This window comes from Carassius carassius, chromosome 38 (assembly GCF_963082965.1).
Source record: "Carassius carassius chromosome 38, fCarCar2.1, whole genome shotgun sequence".
Classification (NCBI taxonomy): Eukaryota; Metazoa; Chordata; class Actinopteri; order Cypriniformes; family Cyprinidae; genus Carassius; species Carassius carassius.
The window spans coordinates 843,132-860,904 of record NC_081792.1 but is presented as its reverse complement, the minus strand read 5'-3'; positions in this window follow the sequence as shown (position 1 = coordinate 860,904).

The following is a 17,773-nucleotide window of genomic DNA, read 5'->3' as shown; positions in this document are numbered from 1 at the left end:
TTAGCGCCATTCATTGCTATAGTAACTTACACTCCATGGCTAACCTGATCCGGGGCCGCTTATGTTCTGGGTCAGAGATCTCAAACTGAAGTCACTCCAGTTTATCTTGCTCCAAATTAAAGGTCACTAATGCAAAACAATAAAAATAAATGAAATAAATAAATAGAAGTCTGGCTTTAATGATAATTACAGAGTCATTTTCTGATTTATATAATTATTGTTTCATATTATTATAATTTATCTCTTACACACAAGCAAATTTATTTTAACAGTTATTATAAATATATATATATATATATATATATATATATATATATATATATATATATATATTATAAATATTAATGTATACAGATCATGTAATAAATAAGTTGTAGTATCAAAAGATTGCACTATTATAAAATAATTTGAGTCTCTATCACTATATATTTGCAAATGTATAAACTAACTTCACAAGTTCCACTTGTCACTGCACTGAAAGAGCAAGATTATTTATTTTATTTGTCCTCCTTCATTTTTCATATGACGTTTAAATTTGTCATATTCTTCTCTCTCAACCTTTAGGAAAACCTTTAACCTTTAGTTTGAATCTCGCTGGGTCTCTCGCGAGAAGTAAATCAAACTTGCTTTGTTTTGCAAGGCTCGTGATTGGCTGTTTGCCAGTGATGTCACACATTCATGTGCACGCGCTCAGGATCAAAGCCTAAGTTGACAAAGAAAGTTGATGAACAGCATCATGGTAGCAACAAAGCCGGATTGGAGAGGTTTGGTTTTGTCAACTCAAAACTAATCCTGTAACTCTGAATTTATTCAGCTACCATCATGGTACAGGCCCCTGGTCTTCACATTTTATTATATGGATTTTGAGTTGTCCTGGCTAGCTTGAAGCCTCAACAAAAAGGGAGGGTTCAGTATTAGAAGACTGTTCGATTAGGCTCAGGGTTAGTAGAACATGTAGACGTGGATCTGCAAATTCAGAATAACATGTTACCAAAAATATATACCTAGAAGAACCAAAAACAAGTCTTAAAGTAACAACAATCTGGATCGTGGAGAAGGAGAGTATCTCACAAGTTTATAAGCATGATTAATGAACTGAGACCAGTACCTGGAAAATCCACCACCCCAGTAAAAAAAAAATATACTAAAATATTATACGTTATTTCATGGTAAGTATATTACAAATACCTTGTATTTATGTATCTCATTAAAATCCCCTGTAATTGAACATTAAGTATATTATAAACTGGTGTACTTAAAGTCTGCTCAACTGGAAAAACTCATTTTGTACTTGATGCAGATTAATTGTGCGAAAGTAGTGCTGAAGTCCAACTAAAAATATACTGAGGAAAAATTTGATTGTGGTAAAGTGGAGCTATTGCAAGTACACGTTAAATATCTTGCATTTAAAGTGTTAAGGTTTCATTTCTTCTCGCCTATGTGCAATATGTTGTTGTCATCCATCCATTAAAGATTACTACAAATATAACTTCTTAGTTCTGCCCCGACTGCCCCGATGAGCGGATCTTCCCTCGGCGTGTGCGTGTCTAAGTTTCCCCTTCCTCACTGCTGTACGCTATGGTTTTTCTGTTTGGGCAATTGGCTACTGATGTTTTCAATCTGGCTGTGAGTCCCGGGGTGCCCGAGGTTCATGTGGAGTATAAATGCATCCGTTTCCGACTCTCACCATTCTATGGATACTTTGGATTGTTACTTCCACCTGTGACTTTTTTTTTTTTTTTAATATGTTGCAGCAGAATAGGCCTATGTCTCTAACATACTCTATGAAAGAACTCCGTGACTTTATGTCACCATCTCTTCGTCTGCCTGCTAAGGTGTACAAGCTGTGCACCGCCCTGGGCATTTCTCGCCCGCGACCCCGTTATGAGCATCGAGGAAGCCACCGCATTTTCCTTACAAATCCCGGGAACTCTGATGGTACCATCCCCACAGTTGTCTCTATGCGGCCCGCTGGCTCCTCGTCTAGGCATCGCTCTGCTGGAAGTATTGACTATCGGAATCTTATCCTGCTTTCCTCGCCTGTTTGCGAACTTCCAGTGACTCAGATTCCTGTGCGCTTGGCTTCTCATTCCATCACAGCCAAAACCGTCCTTTCCCGTGGTGGAGTGGATTCGGCGTGTCTCCGTTCACTTTGCTTTAATGGACATTTCTCTACTAATTCAACAACTCGATCTTTGCCAGTTAAATTTGCTCTCATAAATGCCCGTTCTGTAGCTAATAAGACATTCATTCTAAATGACATTATCACATCACATGAGTTGGACATTTTATTTGTGACTGAAACTTGGCTTCGTACTGGTGATTTATCCCCTTTCACCGAATTGTGTCCTCCTCAGTGGGGTTTCCTAAATTCCCCAAGGATCTCTGGCCGTGGTGGTGGCCTAGCTACAGTTTTTAAAAATATATTCAAATGCAAAATCCTTCCTGTAAAAAACTACCCCTCTTTTGAAGTTCAGCTGTTTATACTTGCAAATTGTCTGCAAACACCCCTGTTATGTGCACTGGTCTACAGATCACCTAAAGCTACTGGCTGCTTCATACATGATTTCTCTGACCTTCTGTCTGCCTTGGCCATTCAGTCTGACAAGATGCTGATTCTTGGTGATTTTAATATTCATGTCTGTTGCCCAACTAAGCCGATGGTGAATGAATTTTTAGCGTTACTCGACTCTTTTAACCTTACTCAATCAATTTGTGGCTCTACTCATATCAAGGGACACACATTGGACCTTGTTCTGTCATCAGGGATATCAGTCGACAAACTTGATATCACTAATGTTGCTATCTCCGATCACTTTCTGATTGAATTTGAATTTTCTAGCTACAGTCCTCCCTCTGTCCCTCCCCCTTCTTATGTTTTAGCTCGTTCATTTAACTCAGCTACAGCTTCTCTTTTCTCAAATTCTTTTAAGTTTGCTCTCCCTCCCTCCCTCTCTGCTGACTTGCCATCGTGCACTAATATTGATGAGCTTGTCTCTAGTTTTAACCTGTCTTGTACTAATACATTGGATCAGATAGCCCCTGTAAAATTAAAACGAGTAAAGTCAAACACTTTAACACCTTGGGTGGATAGTTCCATACAAGTTTTCCGTCAAGCCTGTAGACAGGCTGAAAGGAAATGGAAAAAAGATAAGCTTCAGGTCTCTTATGACATATTTCTGCAACATCTAAAAGCATATCAAGTCACTGTTAAAAAGGCGAAAGCTAATTATTTCAGTGAAATTATTAACTCACAGGCTAATAGACCCAAAGTTCTTTTTAAAGCTATCGATTCATTCTTAAATCCGGCTAATACAGTTGATACATCATTAACTTGTGATGAGTTTTCTGATTATTTTATCCGAAAAATTGACCTTATCAGATCTAGCATCACAACCCAGGGTTGCATCTCAGTTACATATTGCAGTCCTACCAGCTTTCTCCAGCATTTCACTCCTCTGTCTTCCCCTGAGTTGTCTGAGATAGTTTCTCATCTTAAGCCTTCTTGCTGCCCTTCTGATATTATTCCCTCTCGTCTCTTTAAAGAGGTCTTTGATGTCCTTTCTCCAACTATAGTAAACTGTTCCTTATACACTGGTGTTGTTCCATCTGGTTTTAAGCACGCAGTAGTACAACCACTATTGAAAAAAAACAATCTTGACCCTAATGATCCTGGAAATTTCAGACCTTTTTTTAAATGATCATTTATTTCAAAAATCCTGGAAAAAGCTGTTTTCAAGCAGATCTCCTCTTTCTTGACTAATTTTAACATATTGGATAAATTCCAATCTGGTTTCAGAGCTCTACACAGCACAGAATCCGCACTACTTAAAGTGTATAATGACATTCTTCTTACCATTGACTCTGGATCAAGTGCATTACTTATCCTCCTTGACCTTAGCGCTGCCTTCGACACTATTGATCATGGTATTCTTATTGATCGCCTGGAAAATAGTGTCGGACTACAGGGCCCTGTCTTACACTGGTTTAAATCATACCTGACAGAGAGAACATTCTCTATTAAACTGGGTGCTAAATCATCCCCTCCAGTGGATATTAAATATGGTGTCCCTCAAGGATCAGTTCTTGGTCCCCTGTTATTCTCCCTATACATGCTGCCCCTTGGCGCCATTCTTGAAAAGCACAACTTAAGATACCATTGCTATACCGATGATACATTATTATATTTACCCATTTCCCCTGGTTGTACTTCAGATATCGAAACTATTTTTAGCTGCTTGGAAGACATTAAATCATGGATGGCAGAAAATTTCCTCCAGTTGAATACCAAGAAAACAGAGATGATTTTATTTGGATCCCCCACCACTTCAAAACACTAGAGTAATGCCCTTGGCCCTTGGTCATCTAACTTGCAGAATATGGTCAGGAATCTAGGTGTCATTTTTGATAGTTCTCTTAATTTTAATAAACAAGTTAGCTCTGTTGTTAAAGGTAGTTTTTATCAGCTTAGAACAGTAGCTAAGCTGAAGCACTTTTTATCCAAGAAAGATGTTGAAACCGTAATTCATGCTTTTGTTTCCTCACGCTTAGACTACTGTAATTCTCTGTACACAGGTCTAACCAAACATAATTTAAATAGACTTCAGTTAGTCCAGAATGCTGCTGCAAGACTCCTCACAGGCACCAAAAAGTGTGAGCACATAACCCCAGTTTTGGCTGAGCTCCACTGGTTACCAGTGAAATTCAGAATCGATTTTAAAATCTTACTTTTCGTTTTTAAAGCTCTACAAGGTCAAGCCCCTTTGTATATTTCTGAGCTTTTGTCTACTTACTCTTGGCATGGGGTGGTGCTAGCGCAGTGGATAAGACACATGTCTTTGGTGTGAGAGACCCGGGTTCGAATCCACTGTGAGACACCAATGTGTCCCTGAGCAAGACACTTAACCCCTAGTTGCTCCAGAGGTGTGCGACCTCTGACATATATAGCAATTGTAAGTCGCTTTGGATAAAAGCGCCAGCTAAGTGAATAAATGTAAATGTACTCCCGCCCGACCACTCAGGTCTACAACCCAACAGCTTCTTGCTATCCCCAAGACACGTCTTTAAACCAGAGGGGACAGAGCTTTTTGTGTAATAGCTCCTAAACTCTGGAACTCCCTCCCACTTCATATTAAGTTCTGTAATACAATTGCCAGTTTAAGACAAATCTGAAAACATACTTTTACTCTCTTGCTTTTAATTTTTTTAATATTTTTTTTTTTAGTAGTTTTTGATATGTTATATTCTATAGCCTTATAATTTATGTTTATGTTTTATTCAATTATTTAAGTGTATTCAAGGAGTCTTGTACTCATTTTTATGTATTGTCAAGGCATATTGTTTCTGCCTTCCCTGTTTTAACCTGTAAAGCACTTTGGGTCAAATGTTGTTCTGTTAAATGTGCTATACAAATAAAATGACTTGACTTGACTTGACTAGTATTGTTTTATTTACCGTTTACATCTCAATGCACTTGCATAACATCAGTGCTCGAGGGGGCAGCAACAGGTTCAATGAAAAGGTTGACTCAAGTCAAAATAAAAGTCCCGTCTTTTCACACATGAGCACAATGAACTCTTGCACATTTTTGTGTATACAACAGTCAGTATCATAAGCTAACATAAAATAAAAAATTATAGTAAGCAACATAATATAACATAAAGCATGAGAACATAAAACATAAGGCTTAGTATTAAGAAATGTGCGTAGTGGACAATTAGTACTCCAAATGAAGTTTAATTATAATTTTTATATCAGTACGTCTTGAGCGATGCCAGTAAATGTTTATAGACTTGAACTATACTTGGTATGAAATCCATATATTTTAAATATAATACATTTTTACTAGGGCAAGAACAAAAAAAAAAAACACTTCAAGCGTTGGCAGTGGTTCCCTTTCGATTCAGTCACTCTACATTGCTATGGAAAATACCCTTTTCTCCAGCTACTAAAGATTATTGTATCATACCAGTAAAGCCGGCCAATGGCGTTCAAGCGCACAAAATATGAGCGGCTCCCAATCTATATAAAGCAGCGCTTGTACGTCATCCATTCAGAATATTTTTCTTCAGCAAACCTTCTACGAGAAGCAAGAAAGCTATCAACAAGACTAAACATTGTGATCTACACGCTGTAGCGGACATGCCTTCTCTTCCCCTACTGTGCTCCAGTGAGGTTCGGAAACAGGGATGACTCACGATTGCTTCTCCTGCGCAGAGCCAGTTGAATTCTCTGATGGCCACAAGTTGTGCATCTTCTGCCGTGGTTGTGCCCACGCAGAGGCAGCTTTTGGGGGGTCGGACTACCCCCAATGCAGAGATATGAGCCTCCGAACTCGCCCAACTCTCCCTGCCGTGCTCTTCCTCTGCAGCCTCTTTTGAGCCAAGGAGGAAAGTGCCACGAGCTTCTGACGTGGATCTGTCAGAGGCAGGGCCCACGCCAGGCACTCCTCACTCCACTGCTTCAGGTCACCTTCCAGTGCGCTGTTCTCTGACCCTCCCCCATCGCTCAAGATGTGGTGTCCTTTGGTGCCATGGAAAGCGCTGAAGAGGACCATGATGTCATTTTGGTGGCATCATCTGCGAGAGAGGAATGGTCTAACAGCCCACTGGATTACACTGCACCCCACAGCAGTGACACTGAGGACCTCCATCATAGTGATGTCAAGCTCCTTATCTTCCAGTCAAAGGGTGCGTTTACACTTGGCATTAACATGAGACTGTATCTGGATGTTGCCCACATACACATTCAAAAGACAAGTGTAAACGCACTTGTGATAGGAATGGTAACATCCTGTTTGTTGCTGCCGTCTGCTTTGAGTTTGAGCTCTGTCAAGTTAATTCTCTATCATCTATTTATCTTAAAATCTATTTTATACACCATCATTTTTGTTTCTATAACATCTGAATATATCCTCTATTGTATTCTACAACAAAAACAATCAGAGGGTGCCTTGTTATCACTGGTTTTATTTTGATTTCCTCATGCCTCTTCTGCTGCTGTCCGGCATGAACATGAGGCTGTGGTGATGTCGAAGACCCAGAGACCCCGTTCTGACAAAGACGGCAGGCCAACAGCACTGGAATCAAAGCCACGTTCCTAATGCCGTCTGTAGGAGGAGGAAATCTGCACCCAGCATCGAAGATGAGCCACTGAAAAAGTCTGCTTGCTCTCCTGTGTGTGTTCACCATGTTCACCATGCCCCCTGCCTGTTGTTGGCAGCAAGAGCAATTTTCATGTTAGTGTTTTGACTGGTCCACTATGCAATGCAGTAAAGTCACCTTTAAAAACTCACCTCAATATCAGAACAATTCTCCTCCTCTCACTCCCCTCTCCCCAATTACTCACTCTTACTCATGTGGTATTAAACTCCCCACCCCAGAATCGCGAATTATCCATCACAGTCTGCAGCCCACCTCACTTCCCGCTGTCACAGTTCATAGAAGCATTGCAGGCACCATCAGGGGTATCAGAGTGGGTTATGAAATCAATGAAGAGAGGCTACATGTGTGTTAATGTCCACTGTACGGTGGCGGAATGCTTCAGGTCTGTGAGAGGAAATACACAACCTCTTTGCAAAATGCGCTGTAGAGACAGTACCCCTATCAGAGCACAAGAGTGCCTTTTACAGTCCCTATTTTCTGGTACCAAAGAAAGACAGCGGACTATGCCCAATCTTGGACCTGAGACTGCTGAATTGCACACTTGCTCGTTCAAAATTATTATGCTGAGACAAATCCTTTCACTCATCAGGCCGAGAGATTGGTTTATCTCTGTGGATTTAAAGGATGCTTATTATCAGGTTCAGGGAGCCCCTCATCAAAGGTGTTTCCTAAGATTTGCATTCCAGGAGATAGCGTACCAATTCATGGTCCTGCCTTCGGTTTATCCCTAGCCCCTTGTACATTTACGAAATGCATAGATGCCTATCTCTCTCTTCTGAAGCAGAGCGGAATGCACATCTTGAACTATCTCAACAACTGGATAGTCCTATCTCAATCAGAGAGTGCGCATGCTGGTACCAAGCCAGAACGTCTCCCTTTTAGGAGTGGAGCTGAATTCAATCAATATGCGAGCCTGTCTGTGAGAGGAGCGCTCACAGAAAACTGATCAGCTATCACAGTCTTAAAGTTAGGGCACTTTCCCCCACTGAAATGCTTTCAGAGGAAACTTGGCCAGATGGCTGCTGCCTCTACAGTGTGCAAACTAGGGCTCCTACATATGCAACCGCTTCAGATCTGGCTAAAGGGCACATGGCACACAGGCACCTTGCACATCAAAGTGACGTGCAACTGCTGGGGGGCACCAATTCCTTGGCACAATATGACTCTGTTTCACTGGGGTATTCTTACTGGCCAAGTGATCAGGAGAAAAAATGTTACAACAGATGCATCGATCACAGCCTGGGTAGCCATATGTGATGCCAGACCAGCCTTCAGGACAGAAATGGAGAAGTTGTGGCACATAAACTGTGCTCAGTGCTGTACACCTAACACTTTAGTGCTTTCTCCTGGACATTCTCCACCATTACATTTTCACCAGGGCAGACAGCATGACAGTGGTACTAGCATCTGTTAATCACCAAGGGGGTGTGAGCTCATGGCCGCTGCTGCAGTTGGCGAGATGCCCTCTTCTGTGGGCAGATCGACATCGCCTCTCTGTTTCGGGCAGTACATGTCCCTGGACGCCTGAATTATGATGTGGACTTACTGTTCAGGGATGGGGTAATCCATGGGGAGTGGAGATTACACCCTTTTAAAGGCAATAGGATTTGGAGTGTATTTGCCAGGGCGGAAGTGGATCACTGCATTCTATTCACTGACACATCCTGTCAGTGGATGCACTGGCTCAGCCGAAAGTACACAAATATTCTCTTGCTAAGAAGCGTTGTGTGCCTTAAATGCTTTTGACTCCATTTAAAGTGCAGGTCATAACACTATCTACTTTCCATTCCAAAACACTTTACTTAAACAAGCTTGGATCCAGAATACCTGAGATCCATGATACCGGAGCTGCTTAATACACTTTTGCTGTACCCTGTACATGCGTTGCGCATTTATACCGAGCACTATAGGCAGTAAAGGCTCTTGGAGCAGCTAACTGTATGCTTTGGAGGGCACACAAAATGCCTGCTTGTGTCCAAGCTAATGCTGTCTCACTGGAACGTCCACACAATTGCTTTGGCTTATGGCTCTAAGGACGTGAAATTTTGTATAGTGATTCAACTCCGGACTCTTGTCCTTGTGGGCCAGGGCAAATGGCATATCTATTCAGAACATTTGCATGGCGGTAGGCTGGTCATCAACCTGAACTTTTGCAAGGTTTTATAATCTAGATGTGTCATCGCTTGCCTCACATGCACTGTCCTATCACGTACCTCTAATTCAATGCTGTCCCTATCAGCTTCTCACATTGTTAAGATATTGTTCATCACGTCTTTTAGGACATGATCACCATCATACTCTGCTTATTGTGCACCGGTACGGCCGTTGCATTATTACACATAATTTAATTGAAATTAAACAAACTTAGACTAATCTATATATGATGGTGCTGGAGCTGCCATTTCACATTCTGTGTTTCACCAGTGTAAAGACCTCCCCTGGTGTGACATGCCGTCATCTATTTGCTGTGCGGTCTTTACTTTTACATGGTTTCGACTATGTCCTGTACTATGTCCACACAGGAAATGAAAGCTTAAGCGCAAGTTCTACTAGGAAGACTAAATGCTATGTTACCATTCCAATTAAGGTCTAGCCAATCGGCTGTCAACACAAGGGATATAAAAGCGTACTACTCACATCCTATTGTGTTTGCAGATCCTGCCGCTGTTGTTTCTCGCTCAAGCGATCGCGTGAATTATTTCTTGACTTTCCCTGGGTTATTTGCATATAGTTAAGTTTATTTCCTGCAAACTATTGCGAGTTTGACTTTCCTCTCAAGATGCAAATGGGATCGTTGGCATTGCTTGGTGTCGCGGTGAATGTTTGCGGTCGTTTGTGTTGGATGATATACAGGTGTCTGAGTTTTCTTGGCAGAGGATTGGCGGAGTTCCGAGTGCTTTCCAGGGTTGCCAGGTTTTCTCAAAATCGCCATTAGTACTAAAAACTAGTGTTTCAAAAGGGGGTTCCCCTGTAGAATTCACTTTCCAAGGGATAAATATGACATTATTGGGGTCACCTCAACCCGCGGACATGAAAAGCAACCCGCAGCAACTGTGTTTAAAAAGCCCAATTTCTCAATTTCTGCTCGGGTCTCAATCAACAAGATATTTCAACTGTACGCTCACGTGAACCGGCAAGAATGAAGTCTCTCCGGACCTGCAGACAGAAACAAGGCTGCTGGTCTACTTCGGCATCTTGCCTACATCTCTTCACCAGTCTATACTACAGCATTATAAGTATAATTTTGTTTTATGCACTCGTGACGCTTGTGCATTAATTTTATTCTCTGCGAGGTTATGTACTCACACGTCCAGGATAAAGCACTGGGGGTTTCGTGCTTATCTAACAAACTCGCACAGCATAATTAAATGTTGATCAAAATAATGCATGCATTTTTTTTTTGGAATAACTTGTTTGTAACAAGGCATTTTAATGCTTGTTAATAGAGGCTACAATCTTTTATACAGAAATATTCATTTCTGTAAAAATATGCTATGTTTAGCACACTAAAGGTATCAATCACAAATGTATTAACAGTGAGTTATAAAAAGGACTATCTGGATAATTTTTTTTAAATTAATGTTTGAAACAGCAGGTTATCAACTTAGAATATCAACTTATGAAGTGCCCCTATGCATATCCCACAACATTAGGCTAAAAAAAAAAACTTGAATGTGATCGTGATAACTAAACAGCGTGATAACTTAAACAGCAGCAGGAGTAAGGCATATAGCCTAGCCTAATTCATTTCTTAATATTGTTTGCAAGAAACACCAGTCTATCAACTTGATCTGGATTAAGTGCGGCTCTCTTTTTATTTACAATGTTCCCCGCGGTGGAGAAAACACGTTCGGAGCGCACAGACGTGGCTGGCTACTAACTATTATTCGCTTGATTTGGTCATGGGCCTACACTACAATACATCTAGAGTGCCCTCTACTGGATAAGATGGCAAATAATAAAATAAAAAAACAAACGGTCTAATCATAGACTGTAAAAAAATGCGATACACATTGCATTTTAAAAAACGGATATTTTCTTTATAGTTCGCTTATGGATATTTCACGTCATGTTCGAATGCATATTCGAATATCGAATAAAAAGTGACCGTCCTAGTGTAAACCATTCTGCAAAGAGGTCTTCGCTGTCTATTTCTGCACCAGCATCCTCTGATTAAGAGCATGAACGTAAACGGACACATTTTGTCGCTATGCTCCAACACTAAAGTTTTCCCAATACACATTATATTGATTAATCATTTCATACTTTCGTATAATCTGCCACGGCCTTTCTATGGTCTGTTTTTATGTACTTCCTATCATAGGTGACTTCATTTCAGGATTTCCTCGTAAACTTCACCAATGTCTGGACTTGGAGTTTATATTTACTACTATTGTTCTATTGTCCTGAACAGAGTATGCTCACTTATAACATCCGCTTTAAAGTTCTACAAAAATCTTTGTGTAAGGACTTTATGCTTTTACAGGATTCAATAGCCATCTAAGTTTAATTGGCTTGTAAGGCATCATTGTTAAATGTAAAGGGTTTTATACTTCTGCAATGGTAATGTATCAAGATTTATTTTTCTATATTTGTCCTAGTCCATACATTACTAATATTTGCGATCTGGTTTCTTTTGAAAAGTTCACTCATCAGGTTCATATGGTTAAATGGAATCTATCAAGTTTTGTGGGAGTTAGCCAGACAATAGTTCTGTTTTATGGTTCCAATATTTATGCTTGTTTTTTATGCTTTTTACATAAAACGAATTCCTTTATTAGATCATTTTATTAACCTTGGTATTTCATTACAATGCAATCAATTAAATTCCATGGATGCAGAGAACCGTTGCTCTCACCTCATCTCTACACAGCTCACTCTTCGGACTGGAGCTATTATGAACATGGGATCTATCAAGCTGATGTATACACGGTCCTATTCTATTCGAGTCTAGGTAAGACTCGAGTCTAGGTAAGACTAGGTAAGACTCGGCTCAATGCTCCGCAGGCATCTCAAAGTCCACGTGACCCGGAAGCTGTTGCTGACTTTATTTCAGTGTAGTGATATATCTCCAGCTGAAACAAAATATTAATTGGAACACATGGTTTTGGTTGGGCTCCTGGTCTCTGTCTCTCACTCTTCGCAAACTAATGGCTGGAGGGGCGTGTTTAGTATATTCTGCACATGCTGTCAAACTGTCGTCATCAGAAAACAAATGTATTTCAGAGTGGAAGTAAATGTTCAGATTATGATTAAAATCTACTCTGGAGGTTTAAAGTTTGGTGCTTTCAATATGGTATTATACCATGGCTACAATGGCCCTTCTTGCTGTATGACTTTCCCGTGTCTCAGGTGGAAGGAATGGAAAGACTGTGCAGTAAGTTCTTGCGAAAATGGCTGGGAGTTCCCCCATCATTTAGCGCAATCAATCTGTACAGCAAGACCTCCAAGCTTCCCCTGCCAGTTTCATCTGTGGTCGAGGAGTTTAAAGCTGCCAAGGCAAGGGCAGTCAGTACACTCCTTTCGTCTGAGGATGGGAAAGTAAGACATGCAAGCAAGACCATCAAATGCGGCAGAAAGTGGAAGCCCCAGCAAGCTGTGATGGAAGCAGAATCTCACTGGAAACACCAGGAAATCGTGGGTGTGGTATGCCAGGGACGCCTGGGCCTTGGACATTACAGCGGGAAGAGGTGGAACAGGGCTGATGCCAAAACCAGAAGAGGTCTCATGGTGCAAAGAGTCCGTGAGGCAGCAGAGGAAGAGCGTCAAGTGAAAGCAATTGGACTTGCCTCTCAGGGTCGATGGACACAGTGGGACCAGGCACAGGAGCGACCACTGTCGTGGAAGGATCTATGGCAGATCGACCAAGGAAGGCTGAGCTTTCTCCTGCGCTCTGTGACTGATCTATTGCCAACACCAAAAAACCTAAAGATCTGGGGTGGAGAGGAAGACCCATCATGCAACCAATGTGGAGCAGTCTCCTGTACACTGAACCACATCCTGACTGGTTGTCCAAAGGCATTGGCAGAAGGGCGGTACAGATGGAGGCACGACAAGGTCCTCACAGAAATCGCAAAATGGGTGGAACTCCAGTCAAAGCCAATAACAAGCAGGCCCATCTGCCCGATACCATAACCTTTGTGAGGGAAGGAGACAAGGCTCATAAGACCGGCAAGATGGCCAAGAACCCATCCTCTTCCTTGCAATGAGCCTCTGACTGGGAGTTGAGAGTGGACCTGAAGAGAAAGCTTGTCTTCCCACAGGATGTGGCAGCAACCTCCCTCCGACCAGATATGGTCCTGCTATCCAGGAGCACAAAAACCATCATAATTGCTGAGCTTACTGTGCCCTGGGAAAAGAGGTTAGCCATATCCTACCAACTGAAAAAAGCAAAGTACCAGGACCTGGTTGACGAAGCTGCTGTAAAAGGGTGGCATGCAACCAGCTACCCTATCGAAGTCGGTTGCCATGGGTTCTCTGCAAAATCGGTGCGCTATTTCCTCCAGCGGATGGGTCTGGAGTCTAAACAGCTGAAGAAAGCCACCAGGGATATAGCTGTAGCAGCTGAGTCCAGCTCAAGATGTCTGTGGCTGAAGAGAGCCCACAGTTGGAACCCTTCTGCAAGTGAAGGCTACCCGGTCTTCGCTGCCCCACTCGGGCGAGGTGTTCAGGTTAAGGGGCGAAACACCTGAGACCCTGAGATCTCTGCTGATGATGCGCAAGGGTTCCAACAATGTGGATGCTCCAAGGAATAACATCTCAGAAGATCTACATCAAAAAAGTTAGTATAGTTCCTACGGTTGCAGCTTGTGGCAAAGCATCTCTGATGTTTACTTCACCAATGTGTGCTAGCAAGTAAGTCACTACTAGTGTTGTTCATTCTGTCCCTCATACCTATTGACTTCGGTCTTACTTTGCCGTTGTGGCACTTTGCATAACACTACTATGGTCATCAAGGAAATTTGTCCATTACGGTTTATGAAATTCAGCTTATCTTGGCCTTCACATATCACTGTCTATTGAGGTCTTCGCTTAACATGGAGTATGTCTTTTTATGGTCCTGCTGATCTGGCTCATTTTCTATTTTTGGGGGAGAATCGGTTTCCTCTGTGGGTTCTCTCAGTTAGATGGAGTTCTATCAAGCGTGCACAGGAGTCTAGCCTAAAGAATGTTACGTATCGGTGTAAGCTCTTAAGTCTCTGCTATGACCCTAATTCTACCTCTATCATTTAACCTAAACTAATAGCCTCTCTTACTCAATGCAGTGGTTTAGAATTCACGTAATCCTCATCTATTGCATGTACATGATCGTCCTCATCGTATTTCTGTCAAGATTAGACTCTAAACTACTTCACATAAAACCCAAGGTACAGTATAATACTCTTTGCAAACCATATGCTCCTCATGTTAAGTCAATCACGGTCTTCTCATACAATGGCCTATCATGATCATCTACACAAGGCTTTCACGTCACACAGCCTCACATGGCCTAACGAGGCTCCACATTACTCACCCTTGTAGCGTGGCCACATAAGGGGAAGTATATTTATAGTAGATCAACCTATAAGAGTGAATGGTTGATCATTTTGTTTTATATGCTTTATCTTGTGTTTGTATTTTCTCCCTTACCTGTATGTGTTGTTGGGCTTGATCGCCCAATCTCGCGAGATGCGTTCCGAGCGAGATTGGTTGTCACGTGGTTTCACGTCACCCAAACAGGAACTGAGTTTTTTTTTTTTAAATATATAGTACCGGCATACCGGCAATCGGGAGCGCGCTCATTCATTCACGATACGGAAACGATCGTAGTGGATTACCTGTCTTTTTTTGCCTGGCTGTTTTTGGAGCTTGTACTGCCGATCCTTTGTGGAGTATATCCTTTCATTGGAGTGGTGGATTACTCATCCGGGGGACTTTAAACTGCTGGAGACACACAGATTCTGCTCACGGATTCACCATCCTTGCCGGTGAGGCTGATCTGACTTTGTAAATAGTACACGCTGGACTGAGAGACTTCCACACACAAACACACACACACACTCAAGTTTGTGTGTAATTGGTTTACTGGGTTTATTCGGTTGTCTTATAAATACACTTTGGTTTGTTTTGCTATTCTATTTGTCTTATTTTTTGTTTGTTACTCCTCCATTCATTTTGATTTATTCCAAATGAACGATTGTTCTCCTTTTATAGTGTAAGCTCCTCTTAGTTGCTTAGGGGAGTGTTACACCCTATAGCAGCTTTTGCTCATTTGACCTATTGTGACCTTCAGGTAAGTGACTTATAATTTACATAACTTGTCTATTATTGTCCTTCGCAAACTGGCCTCTGATGTTTTTCTCTGTCTAGCTAGGCTTTTCTCCACGGCCATTGTGGCTTTTCTTTAAAGCCTATCGGGGCTGTTCCATCTTCTGTGGCCCGCCAGGGCCTTTTCTGTGGCCTATCGTGGCCTATGTCGGGTCTCGGGGCTAATCACCTGTCTTTTTGGTGTGTGTGTGTGTGTTGGGATGGTTTGACAGCTCACTGCGTCTGCCTGTTTGTGTTTTCCCCGCCTCCCTTGTTTTCCGTTGTTAACCTTAATTGCTCGCCACCTGTTCTCTATGTCCTTCTATTTTTTTCCCCTTTATTATTCCGTGTTTCTCTGTCTATTGTCAGACTGTTGTTACTCGTACCAATAGCTCCGATCATCTAGCAGCTCTTTGTACTCACCTTGTCGTGTCTTGTCCTCAGGCTCCAGTGTGTTTAGCTGATTTCTCTGCCCTTGTTCTTACAAGCCCAGAGCTCCTAGTAGTTTCCAGCTGTCATCCCTCCGGTTCGGCGGTTATACGTACTTTTGTGGAACATTACTCATCTGCGTTGACTCATCTGCTGCTCATCCTGTCACTGCGAGTTAAACCTGTGAAACGTGACTCATCTGCTACTCATCCTGTCACTGCGAGTTAACCTGTGAACCGTGACTCATCTTCTCTGTCTGTTTGAATAAAGCCTTGAGTTTACCCGCATCTGAATCCAGCCTGCTTTCCCCTGACAGAACAGTCTGACCAGATATGGATTCAGCGGGATCTGATCCGCTTCGCTCGGCTCTCGTTCAACAGGGAGTTTTGTTGGGGCAGCATGCCATCCAGCTCAACACCACCGCGCAGGATGTGGACGTTCTTAGTGCCCGAGTATCCGAACTCCTCACACGGGTGGACGACCTTCAGCAAGAGGCAACGAGCCGGGGGTCCGTTCTTCACACCGGTATGACCGGGTTGGATTTCGCCATTTCTGACGAACTCGCGGCCATAGAGCTCCCACGGGAATTGGATCAACTCATTAATCTCGCGCTCCGTATTGAGGGTCGTCTCTGCCGGCGCCGCAAACAACGGCAAACACCCGCCCCGTGGCGCCACCTAGAGTCCTCTTCAGCCAGTTCAGCCAGTCGACAGCCCTCGGAGGAGGAGCCCATGCAGTTGGGTCGTCTACGGCTTACACCACGGCAGAAGCAGGAGCGTCTGTCGTCGAGGGCGTGTCTATACTGTGGCAAGGGAGGCCACTTCACCCTTCAGTGCCCGTTAAAAGGCCAGGGTCCACCAGTGAGGTGGAGAGTCCTGGTGGGCACGGTTCTCAGCTCAAGCTCTCCTGCAGCACGCACTCAGCTGCCGTTCCAACTCTCCTTCCAGAGTCGTTCACACACTGGACTCACCCTTGTGGACTCAGGGGCTGAGGGGAACTTCCTTGATGGTGCCTCTGCTCAACGTTGGAGAATACCGCTTATCCCTTTGGTTAGTCCCGTATCAGCATGGTCATTAGCTGGCCGTCCCCTTACCACAATCACCCACGTCACCCCCAAGATAGATCTTCATATTGCTGGCAGCCATCATGAGCGGATTGAACTGTTTATTATTGATTCCCCTAAGGCTCCTTTAATTCTGGGACACCCATGGTTGCACAAGCACAATCCCCACATTGATTGGGTCGGTAATTCTGTTTTAGCCTGGAGTCAGTCTTGTCACGTGTCATGTTTGGGTGCTGTTTTTCGTCCTGTCTCTGTGTCTTGTGTTCCTCAGGAGGATCCCTCTGACCTGACTGGTGTTCCGGCGGAGTACCGGAGTAAATGCACAGACACTATTTAACTGAACAGAGATGACATAACTGAATCCAATGATGAACTGCCTTTAACTCTCATTTTTGCATTATTGACACTGTTTTCCTAATGAATGTTGTTCAGTTGCTTTGACGCAATGTATTTTGTTTAAAGCACTATATAAATAAAGGTGACATTGACATTGACATCTTCGGGCGGTCTTCAGTAAGGCCCGGGCCATCTCGCTACCTCCGCATCGCCCCTACGACTGTGCCATTGATCTCCTCCCGGGCTCTTCTCCGCCTAAGGGTCGTTTATATTCCCTTTCAGGTCCTGAGAGAGAGGCCATGGACAAGTACATACGTGAGTCACTTCAGGCTGGGCTCATCCGCCATTCCTCCTCTCCCGCTGGTGCAGGTTTTTTCTTTGTTCAGAAGAAGGACGGCTCCCTGCGCCCTTGTATTGATTACAGAGGTTTGAATGACATTACTATCAAGAACAGGTACCCCCTACCTTTAATAACTTCTGCTTTTGAATTATTGCA